At 31.1% G+C, this 11,745-nt stretch overlaps 1 long non-coding RNA gene across 5 annotated transcripts; it reads right to left on the reverse strand.

The window, feature by feature from the left end:
* Positions 1 to 5,540: 5,540 nt before the first annotated feature.
* LOC129310955 (uncharacterized) lies at positions 5,541 to 10,370 on the reverse strand. Of its 5 annotated transcripts, XR_008593195.1 has the most exons (5): positions 10,003 to 10,370; positions 9,466 to 9,532; positions 9,273 to 9,375; positions 8,136 to 8,828; positions 5,682 to 8,042 (listed from the first exon to the last, which is right to left on the reverse strand). It is a non-coding gene; the product is annotated as an uncharacterized LOC129310955 (long non-coding RNA). The 5 variants fall into 5 exon arrangements; XR_008593194.1 differs by having other exon boundaries at positions 8,136 to 9,375; XR_008593191.1 differs by adding an exon at positions 5,541 to 5,660 and having other exon boundaries at positions 7,923 to 8,042; positions 8,136 to 10,370.
* Positions 10,371 to 11,745: the final 1,375 nt, after the last annotated feature.

The raw sequence follows: 11,745 nt of genomic DNA on the forward strand, positions 1-11,745 counted from the left end.
ATTATTAATACTTATTAAACAATTGCAATAAAACGTTATATATTTATCAATAGATCAGGGAGGTAGTGTTAATGCCACCTCTCTAGTTTTGATTATTAAATGATAATATATGTTTTCATATTAACTATTGGATTAGATACGTGGAGTTTTTAACCTCTGAAACCGCCACTTCTCTAATTTTAAATATTAAATAATAATAATTATTTATTATTATTTCTAATCAATTATTAATGATAAAATAATTATTTAGTATGATAGAACAAAATACTTAATTAATCACAAATTAGAGAGGTGGCATTTTATTATTGAAATGCCACGTGGCTATTGAATAACAGGATGCTAGAGCATTTCATGTAATAAATGTCACCTCTTTTTGTTTTAATATAATTTTAAATTAAAGAATAATTTATAGCAGTGACATTTTAATTAAGAATTGTCACCTCTCTGTTTTGATTTAAATATTAATAGTTTTATTTTTTATTGCTACAAAATGTATGTTACTAAATTTTATTTCTGTAGTAGTGATAAAAAAATTTAGAATAATTTAGGCATCATCAATGATTGTTTCTTGTTGAAAATTTTACATCCAAATTTTTTTGGGGCCAAAACCTCTAAACCGTTTAATTCTTATGTTTTCAGAGCAATCATTTATTTTATTTATTTTAAATTTTTTCTAGAGTCTTACTAAAATCATTTATATAGTTTTAAATAATTTTAACCATTATATATATAATTTGATGTTTAAAATTTTTAACAACTCATGTTAGTATAGGTGGTGGAAGTTTCATTATTATTTAAAGATTGATTGAGGTTTGAATTAACTCTTGCACATGTAGAAAATCTAGTTCATATCAGTTTTATACATGCAAATTAAATTTTACTATTGGTGGAGTATATATCATTTGTCTCACCAAAAAATAAACAATTCTACAGACCAGATCCGTCCGCCACTGCACACCACTACATTGTACTCATCATTATTACAATGAAAGAACTTCCTATCATCTCACCGCATTTCATATACAGGGAGATGATGGTGACTTTGTAAATGATTAGGTCCCTAAAATCACACCATCACTGCACTAGCGTTGCTGTCATCCACTATCTTTCCCTACAATTCAATGTTATATAAAAACACGTTGGGTGTTATATTTCATTTTTTATTATTTTTTATGGTCAAAATTGTTTTGGAGTTACCTCTTGCAAATACGGATATAGCTTCTCCGTATCTTTCTTTAATTTAGAGAAAAATAACAAACACTTTATACTTTTTGTTTGACAAGTCAAATATTCTAACGATCAATATGTGCGTTGATATTTGCTTCCTCGCCTTTTCGCTCTCCCTTTATATACTCAAACCTTGACGGTCACGATTAATGTTGTCTTTACCATCACCAGCCAAGGCAAAGCCCCTCTTTGTTTCTAGTTCTATCCATTTCAACAACTCAATACCTCAATACAGTTCACTCTACTTTCTTATTCAACAATCTCCCTTGCACAAATTATTTCCGCAAATTCATCTGAAGACCGTAGCAACAACGAGTAGTTCTGTTTCCTTTTATCATTTATAGGGCTCCGTCGACGGATCCTTTTGAGGTACTTATAGTTCATGAGAACAAAATAAGCTAAAATCAATTTTTTTATGCTTTTTTTCTTTCGGGTTGATGTAGGTTTTGTCTTGCTGCATTGAAATAATGCATATTTCTCTTTGTACTTGTACTTATAATTACTTTGCTGTTGTACTTGATATATTCTCTGTTAAATCATTTTTTGGGCAAACAAATCTAAAATTAAATTATTGACAAATTGGACGTTATTTTCAAGTTACAAAAGCTTTGGTGCTGTGGCAGTTATCACAAAGCCTGAAGGGGAAATGTAAATGTTTACTTGTGCAGCAATAATTTCAGATTCAGCTAGTATAGGAAGGCCAAGAACCTTTAGTTCGAGCAATGTCCGCAAATGTTTCGACATTTGCCAACTCAAAATATATATATATATATATATATAGTATAGGAAGAAGCCAAAGCCAAATTTCGTCTTTGAATTCTAATATATGCTATATGGAAGGCTGTGGAAGGATAATATATAGTGGGTGGCTGTGATGGGTCATTTGTCCAATCTTTTATAACTGATTATATTATTATAACTACCTTAATGCTTTTGAAAATAGAATTTAAAGTTGACAGGTAATTTTACCTCTCAGCTATTCAAGCAAAAGCATTTAGTAACTTAAACTTTCTTTTGATGCAGTATTAACTCCAGCTTTTAAAAACAGTGCAATATTATTCTTACCATTAAGAAATGTTAATTTTAATGGTTAGTTGACCAGAGAAATACAAAAATGACTTAGAAAATTATGGAAAAGAACCCCAACGATATGAAGAGTAATATTGATCAAGTTCATTAAATTTGGTGTTGTTGCTAGTAAGTTATCTAATAATTACCCAGTAGTAAGTCAAAGTGGTTGATTAAAATGAATATTTGATTTTTACATAAATACAAAATAACATTTGTTGCAATTTAAGAAAACTAATCAGTAATTAATTTTCACACACACATAAAAGTTGTTTTTTATATTTTTTATTAATTAATTGTCAAAGTTAACATTTCTTTATAACAAGGGAATATTAACACAATTTTAAAGTTGAAAGGAAATAGTGCACCAAAGGAAATAATGCCATATGCTTTTGTGCAATAATTAAGAGGCAAAAATGCCCTTTTTAAGACATGAAAATATAGATCCCAATCACATATAATATTGTCTGCCTAACCAAATGTGAAATAAGTGGTTCCGATGGACTTAATAATTGCTATTGGCTGCAAAAGGTTTTGGATGGCGATAACAACTGATATTAAAGCTAGCTCTAGTAAGTTAAAAGACAACGAAGTCATCAAAGGTATGGAACTTGAGTTTTACAATGCTTCAGTGAAAGGTAACATTGATGCTTTTAAGGGAAAGGATGGTGAGCAAATTGGGTCCATACTAACCCCAAATGAAAATACAATCCTTCACATACACTTCACAAATAACACTGACAATGTATCGCAAACATTTGTGGAAAGACATGTTAGGCACGTGTCCAGCACTTCTCGCAAAGGCCAATATCAAGGATGAAACCATACTTCATATAGCTGCAAGGTATGGACATTGTGAAGTAATGAAAAATATCATTAAACATGCAAAAGTTCTCTCCTAAGATGACAAAAATGATGTTGGAGCTGAGAGAGGACTGATAAGAGCTATAAATGATAAGGACACAGCCTTACATGAAGCAGTATGACATCATCAAACAAAAGTTGTTGAGCTCCTGATAAAAGAAGACCCAAATTATCCGTATTTTAATAATAATGATGGTGAACTCCACTTTACATTGCTGCTGAAAGGGGCTACTGTGATGTGATAAATACAATATTGAACTACAGTAATTCACCAAGTTATGATGGCCCCAGTCATAGAACAGCTTTACATGCTGCAGTACTTCACAGTAACAAAGGTATTCTCTTGAATTATAATTTGCAATTTATCATTTAGAATCATGAGATTTTGATTTGTGTTTCAAGATGATTTCACAGGTAATAAACAGACATGCTTATTATAATTTTTTTAAAAAAATAAAATAACAACTCATATGCCGGAGATAAAATTGTAAAAATATGGTTAGGGAAGAAATGCTTACATAAATAATAGTTGTGTAATATTGTAATCCGTTTTTAAGTTCCGAGTAGATACCTGCTGGCACCCCTCAAAAAAATTCTAGGATATTTTTGCCTTTAACCTAGAATATTTGAAAGAAATATGTTATATGATCAATAAATAAAGTTTCCACACAAATTAAAGTATGATATATAGTTTTATTACTACACTTCAAAGAGCTTAAGGTAAGAAAGAAGCCAATTTCATCTAAATAAGATGGATGGTGTTTGTTGTTGTCGGGTTACAGGAATACTGTTGAAGTTGTTGACAAGAAACTTATCAGCAACAAAACAAGCAGCAGATGAAAATGGCTGGGTGCCACTTCACTTGGCAGCACTTTATTTAAATTCAGACGCATTGCTAAGGAATGATAGAAGTACGGCATACATGAGAGACAAGTGAAGGACTGCTCTTCACTCTGCACATGTCTGAAAATAGATGTAATGACGAAGATAATAAAATATTGTCCAGATTGCTGTGAATTGGGTCGATGAAAAGGGCTTCAGTGCTCTTCACTATACTACGTCTAGAAAAACAGGAGTCCCTTTCTATAGTCGGAATGCAAAAGTGATTCTGAAAAATGCTTCATAAGTAACATGTACAATGAGAAAGACAAAAACGGGAAGAAACCCCTTCACTACCCTGCTTGTCAAGCTTCCACGTGGCAAGAATTTGATTACCATGTTCTTATGGAAAGACAACACACGAGAGTGAACACACTGGCATTAAATAAGCATGGTCAAACTATTCTCGATGTTGCGGTTTGATGATTTGCCTCCAACGTCAAATTTCAAGGTAACAAAACACATCTAGTTACAATTTCTTGTTTTTCAGAAGAAATATATGAACTTATTGACTATAATTATTTAAATATTCCATACGTATGCAGCCCTTTTCCTAAATACATTATCAATTTGATTTATAGCTAATAATAATAAGAGGAGTAATTATTTAATGGAGACTAATATAATAGATATACATAATTAACCATGTTGCATGTTTAGCTGCCTTATTGTCAATACAATATAATTGAACATACAAGTGAATTAAAGTTATTCAATACTCATCCATTCAAAATTGCAAGGCACTTTTTAGATTTTAAGACGTAATGATTGTCTTTTTTCAAAAATAACTCTATTAAATAAATCACTTTATATTTTTTTTAGTGTAAAACATCTTATTAAAGATATGATTACTTTAAAAAAAATAATTACTTTATTAGGGATAAAATTCAATTAAAATATCTTACATTTCTAAACTAACAGGAGAAATATACAATTTCAGCAATCCATCTTTGAACGTGAAGTGTTTTTATAATAAATATCCTAACATCTTTATATTGGCCTTGCACTAGTTACCTTGGTTATGATCTAGGAAATTAGATTGATTATACAACATATCAGAAAATGCTGCTTAGAAATTAATAATTGAGTCTCGGTAAAAATTAGAAATGATATGACTTGTTGCATTCGATGGCGTAGAACCCAGTTTTACAAAATTGCGAACTATTGGAGCAAGGTTGAGCGGACGAGTTATGGACCGGCATGTTATAAGAAAAAAAACAAGAGGCGAAGACATGATTCAACTGATGATGAAATGAGAAAAGATATAGTAGAGAGAGAAATGAAATTTATAGAATAAGAAGGGAAGTATCTGTAGTGGCGGCATTAATTGCAACAGTAACATTTGCAGCAGCATTTACGTTACTGGGGGTGCCATAGAAGAGGGTGAACATCAGGGCTCTCCCGTATTGAAGCATAATGAAGGTTTCAAGGTTTTTTTTTGTGACAAAACTTTCTCTCCTTCCTTTTTCTCTGTTCTGCTATCCTCTTCTTACTTTTCTTGTCAACAATGTCACAAGGGTACGAAAAGCTTCTGGTGATATCCGTGCTTTTAACTTCGTCAGCATTGTCACTCATGATCATAGCATGTGGGACGTGCACATTTGCTATCTTCGGTGTTCCCCCTATTGGTCGTTATAATGCTTTACATGGTATTGGTCATTCACGCCACCACTATATGGTGGAAAATGATTAAGTTGAAATATGTTACCGAAAAAAGCATGGCCCATACTATGATCCTGAAGGCTCTCTTAAGAGATTAAAGAGATATTGTCTGATAGTCTCTAAGATCCCCACCCAAAAAAACCCGGTCCGGGGGGGGGGGGATAAACCATTTTATGTACATTGCCTATATTTCCTATTTCATTCCTTGTCTCTGGAATTCTATTGATATTTTTACTACACCCATTTTATGTACATATCCAACCCATGTGCCAAAATAATGGCCAATAAAATATCGCAGTGTTAATTAGAGAATTTTCTCAAACAATTATTCTATTAATTTTGCATATTGTTTGTTTAATATTTACACAATTGTGCTATTTCATCACTACTGCAAAAAAGACCAAAGTTCACTATTATTTTTTACCTTCTTTGACAGTTTTTAACCACCAATTAAAGTGATGTCATATACTAAAAGCCCTTTTACTTAATGGGTTATTAACCATCAAATAAGGGAGGCTCTTACTTGAAAGTTATTTGAAAACAACCATCAAGTAAAGGTTTTCAGGTTTGGCATTTGTTGATTCCTTGAAAACAATGCTTGTCGGTTATTTCGAAATAACCATCAAATATCTCATATATTAGACAGTTATTTCATAATAACCGTCAAGTAATTTTAGTAAATACCAGCTCTTGGTTCAGTAAAAATATACCATAATTATTTAATGGTTATTATAAAATAACCGTCAAATTTATATATGGACATACTTGATGGTTAATTAAAAATCATGGTATTGGTTTATTTGAAATTGAAAATTCATATTAAATGTTAGACACATCATTTTTAGCAGATCCTTGACTCATTTCAAATCTATAGAGTACTCCTTTAATGAAAAATAATAGGATGGCCTTTTACTTTACCAATCAATACAGCTTATTCTTTACGAAAACAACTATATGCTACCCATACAAAAATCCAGTTTTTATGCTCTTACTATAATAATTTGTATCTTGAGCTAGAAATATTCGTTCTTCTCATTCATCCTTACTTACTTAAGATAAAATTATATAAAAGTGTGTGGTCTCCATACAAGTCCACCATTAAGTTTCTAAAAGCCATAATCATATTAAATCATTGTAAAAATAATTTCGGAAAAATCATTACCACATTCTGCTCCTTGGAAAGTAAGAAATTATGAATAATCTTATTAATCGTCTTAGAAAAATCCTATCTTATAAACTTCCATATTTCATGAATTAAGACTCTTTTAAAAGTTATGGGTGTTCTCTTTTTTCATAAAGTGTGTTGATAGAAAACTAATGGCCTATTTGGGTAATTCCCAAAAGTATATTCAAATCACATCTGGGATATACTTTTGCTAAATCCAACAAATAGTTGAATCCCTTAAATATGCTTTTTCTAGATGTAAACTAAAAATTGAACACACACTAAATCTATATGCAGCTACAATCACTTCATATGAGGAAAAACTCAGTATGTTTTTTTTTTTAATTCCATATTATCTAGTTAACAAATATAATTAGCAACAACTTAATGAACATTCTTTTCAATATTTGCACTAATCACTAGTACAAAAAGATATTTGTAAAGCAGTTTAAAAAGGCTTTCTGAATCGATTCTGGAACTGGTTTAGACAAGGGCAGTTTAGAAAGTCCAAGACTTTCTAAGCCAATTGTAACTAGAACCAGTTTAGAAAGTAAAATTTCTAAATTAAACCTTATCTAAGTTACAACCAATTTAGAAAATAGCATTTAAAAAAATAGGTCATTTTTTTGGATTGAAGGTGATTTGATTATATATAAATCAAATCACCTATTTTTTATCAAATTTATCAAATCACCTATTTTAAATCAAATCACCTCCAATCCGAAAAAAATGCCTCTATTTTTTTTTTTTCTTTGGTTATCACATAAATTTTGATAGATTTTGTAGTAAATTAGTTTTCTTTTAAAAATATCACGTATAAACTAGATAATATAATTTAAGAATAAATCAAATATATTCATTTCTGTCAATATACCAAAAAAAGCCTAAGTTTTAAACTATTAGCCTAGGCTAAGAATTATTTTGTCTCTGTTGGGTACTAAAGTAGTATATGAAACCTTCACAGCCATACTTCATTACTTCACCATCACAACAAATAACTTTTAGGGTATGAAAAATTATGCTAAAAATAGCATCTCATAATCAACAGTAATTGTACCTGCTGCATCATAACATGGTTGTCCCCCTCAAAAGTAGACTGCAGATCTTATTCAACCTTCAAATGATCAAACATGATTTTCAGTTTTACAACCTTGTCCACACAGGCTTCACGACATTCCTGATTTGTGCATAAAAAAAACTTTTATGAGGTTAAAACCAAATAATTTATCAAACCTAAAAAGCAAAGGAGAAGGAGAGAAATTTATCAAACCAGGCGAGTCCTTTAAGCTGCTGCAAGGCTATAGTAACAGCAGCTCCTGCTGTAAAGCCCACAATGGCAGCGTGAGGTAAGAAGTCAATCAAGAAACCAAGCCTGCAAAAATTCTCATAGATTGACAGCACCAAACATGTTCAAAGTTGTTATAGATGTCAAACAGCCTAGAAGTTTAAATTGAAGGGATTCTTGAAACAGTACTAGAGTTTCCATGATCATGTCCTCACCACTCAAAAAGGAAAAACAATTAGACTAAAAAAAAAAAAATTAAGTTTCCACACTTCAAGTGCAAAGGGCTTGTGTGAGTGGGCATGACAAAGATATTACTATTCCGAACCTTCATCTAAAAGTTCAAACTTTAGAATTGAAGTGGCTTTTTAACCAGAATTCAGGCAGATCAAGAAAGAAGAATATGTATTTGGGAGTCATATACTGTGTCAAGGGTGTACCAAGTAAAAGGTATACCACAGCCACTGGTACTATGGCTGAATCTCTTGAGCTTCCCATGAAAGCATAGACAAGAGGAGCCACAAATACAGATTTGCAGACACAAATGATAGCTGCAGACATAAATGATAGAGGTCACATGACATATTTGGGATTATATCCTACAGGGCTAGGACATTCAGGATCTAGGAAAACAACACGCAGAATTTGCTCCACTGTTACTTGATCGCTTTGCTCTTCAGACTGCAAATGGCATCATACAACAAAATTTCAGCATCTGAAACATTTGCATTTAATTGTTGTACTTATATAGAATCACAAGTAGTGTAGACTACCTTATCCCAAGTTTTCTTTTTTCAGATTAATATTTGAAATACAATGAATTTAGAAATTCTAAGGAAGTCAAAGAATGGATGTCATTTTCTTTATGTTTATTTGATTTCAGTGAAATTTCCAAAGTTTTGACCTAAATCCCTGGAAGGAGGCCAATAAATTTATGAGCAACTCATTCCAATTAAAAAATCTGATTCAATCAATGATACTATAAATGACCATGAAAATTCTATGCAACTTCAAAACAAGAAGTTCAATTTAATCTCACATAAACAAGAAGGAACTATAAAGATACATGCCAAAAGCCACTAAAAGAACTAACAACAAAGATGCATTTCCAGTTCTGGTACATACTCCATTTCTCCTTTCACTTTTAAACTCATAATTTTCAACTTAACCCTGCTCTTTTGATCAATCGGCTTCTCATCGTTCTCTGGGGGCTTCACAAACTTAAATACTGCCAAACAAGTTTGACCGTTATCAGAAAGATCCCACTCGTGAACAAAAGCATAGGTAAACTTAAGACAAGTGTGACAGGATAAATTACCAGTGGTGATTATACTTTCAACAGTTGCAAAATTTTAACCACCATAGTCTATCAACATTTTTCGTTTCTGCCAATTAGAGAATCCATAGAAAAAGGCAAGAAATTTCTTTTTCAGCACCATTTTCAATCTAAAAATAAAATTGTGGGACAAAGAACGAAAGTAGTAGACACATTTCCCAGGAAAAAATCAAAAAAAAAAAAGCAAGCAAATAACGGGGTCTACTACGGAAAATTACTTGTCGAAATGAAGAAAAGACAACCATTGAAAGTAAAATCAGGCAAAACCATGTTAGAGAAATTCCAGAATGAGTGAATCAAAACATTGTACAAAATAGAGAGGCAGCAGAGGGGGAATTAGCGGAATAAGCAGTTCAGGTGAGGAAGGAAGGAAGCAATCACAAGCGAGAAACACAGTAAGAGGAAGTTGAGGAAGTTTTGCCAAATTAACTAAAATGCGATATAATATTGCTAACAAAAATTTGGGTGCGAATAATAAAAAAAAAAAATCATGTAAGGGATGACAGCAACGAGCCACACCTGAAGGGCACAATGTTCATCGCAAAATCCCTAATCTAATTGTTCTCAATCTCACCATGAGAACAATTGCTGAAACGAAGCGACAAGAATGGAACTGCCACCCCGATCAACATGAACGCACTCCAAGACACAGCAAAGCTAAATACCACCACTAAAGAATGAACTGATAGACTCTGGCAAGCAAAACGAGAATGGAGAAAGTTAGGGTTTAAAGTTGGCCAATAACACGAGACCGAGAAGGTGAAGACAAGGGCCACTTGAAGAATGGAGACGGGGAAGGGCACGATGATGATGGTGGCGCGAAGGAGACGACGGACAACAGCGAGCGTGAGTAAGTGGCGTGGCTACGAGTTGAAGGAGAAGAGGGAACACGCACAAGCAGAGGGTAGTGAAGTTTTTTGAGTGTTATTTTTTTATAATATTTTGCAAGGTTTTTCTAAGGAAATTTCAATGAGGTACCATGGATCAAATATAATAAAAAAAATTATTCCTAAATTTTTAAAATTTTATTGAAGGATCTTGTATGAATTTTTTTTTTAAATTTATGATAGAAATAATAAAATTATCTTCATTTAAATAACAATATAAATGATCATTTTTATATTTTATGTTGTTCATTTACTTACGAAATGTTGTTTGTTTTCCTACTTCACTTACTTACAATCCTACTTTCATTTTATTTCATTTCAAAGCCATAAACAAATGAAATAAGTAAATGAATAATATTTCATAAATAAATAAATAATATATAATATGTGAACGAACAAATCATTTCATCATAAAACTAACACTTGGAATGATATCAAGTGAAATTAGAGCTATAAATAAGTGAAGTAAAAAAAAAACAAAATTACATAAGTAAATGAATAACATAAAGTTTGGAAACGAACAAATCATTTATATTGTTCATTTAAATGAGGGCAATTTTGTCATTTTTATCTTCAGTAAAATTTTAAAAATTTAAGGGTCCTCTTTTTTATTATATTTAGTTAAGGATCTCTCACTGAAATTTTTCCTTTTTCTATATCGATTTGTTCAGGTGTAAAATAATTTTTTTAGACCAATTCCTATTTTAATCGATCTTGTTTGTTGTCAAGTGTATAAAAAGTACAAGGATTATCACAAGCAATGACAAATTAAGGGGGCCAGTAGGGATTTGTAATCCTCAATGCTATAAAATTTCATTTACAAATAGGTAAAATTTTGTTTATAAAAAATGATAAAATTAATTTTGATTCCCTCACTTTTGATAAAATTTCATTTATGGCCCCCTCACACAATGATTTCTGGATTCATCCTTGATCACAAGTAGAAAGTTTTTCGAAGATATTATTCCTAGGAGGATTTGAGTAAAGGAAAGTTAAAATTCACCATTTAACTTTGAATTAAGTTTGGCAAAATCAAGAATAAAATTTGTTTAAAAGCAATGAAATTAGACTAAAAATAAAATTTGTTAAAACTTTGACTTCAAGAGATAAGGGCCTAAGATCATCTCTCTCTACCCTTTGTATTTATAAAACTTAATTAATTCCTTTTAAAATAATTTTTTAATGAAAATAAATGTTAGTCTAAGATTTTAATTTACTTGAAAAATATTTCTCAAGTCGAAATCAAGTATTTATGCAAACACTAAAAATTCTCAATCTCTTGAAAATAATTAATGAAAACAAGCTTGAAGCTCCAATCTAAATTTGACTATGAATGATTAGTAATATATATATATATATATATATGTATATATAT

Source organism: Prosopis cineraria, unplaced genomic scaffold (genome assembly GCF_029017545.1).
Source record: "Prosopis cineraria cultivar Desert tree isolate PC_DT_omini unplaced genomic scaffold, ASM2901754v1 PC5, whole genome shotgun sequence".
NCBI lineage: Eukaryota > Viridiplantae > Streptophyta > Magnoliopsida > Fabales > Fabaceae > Prosopis > Prosopis cineraria.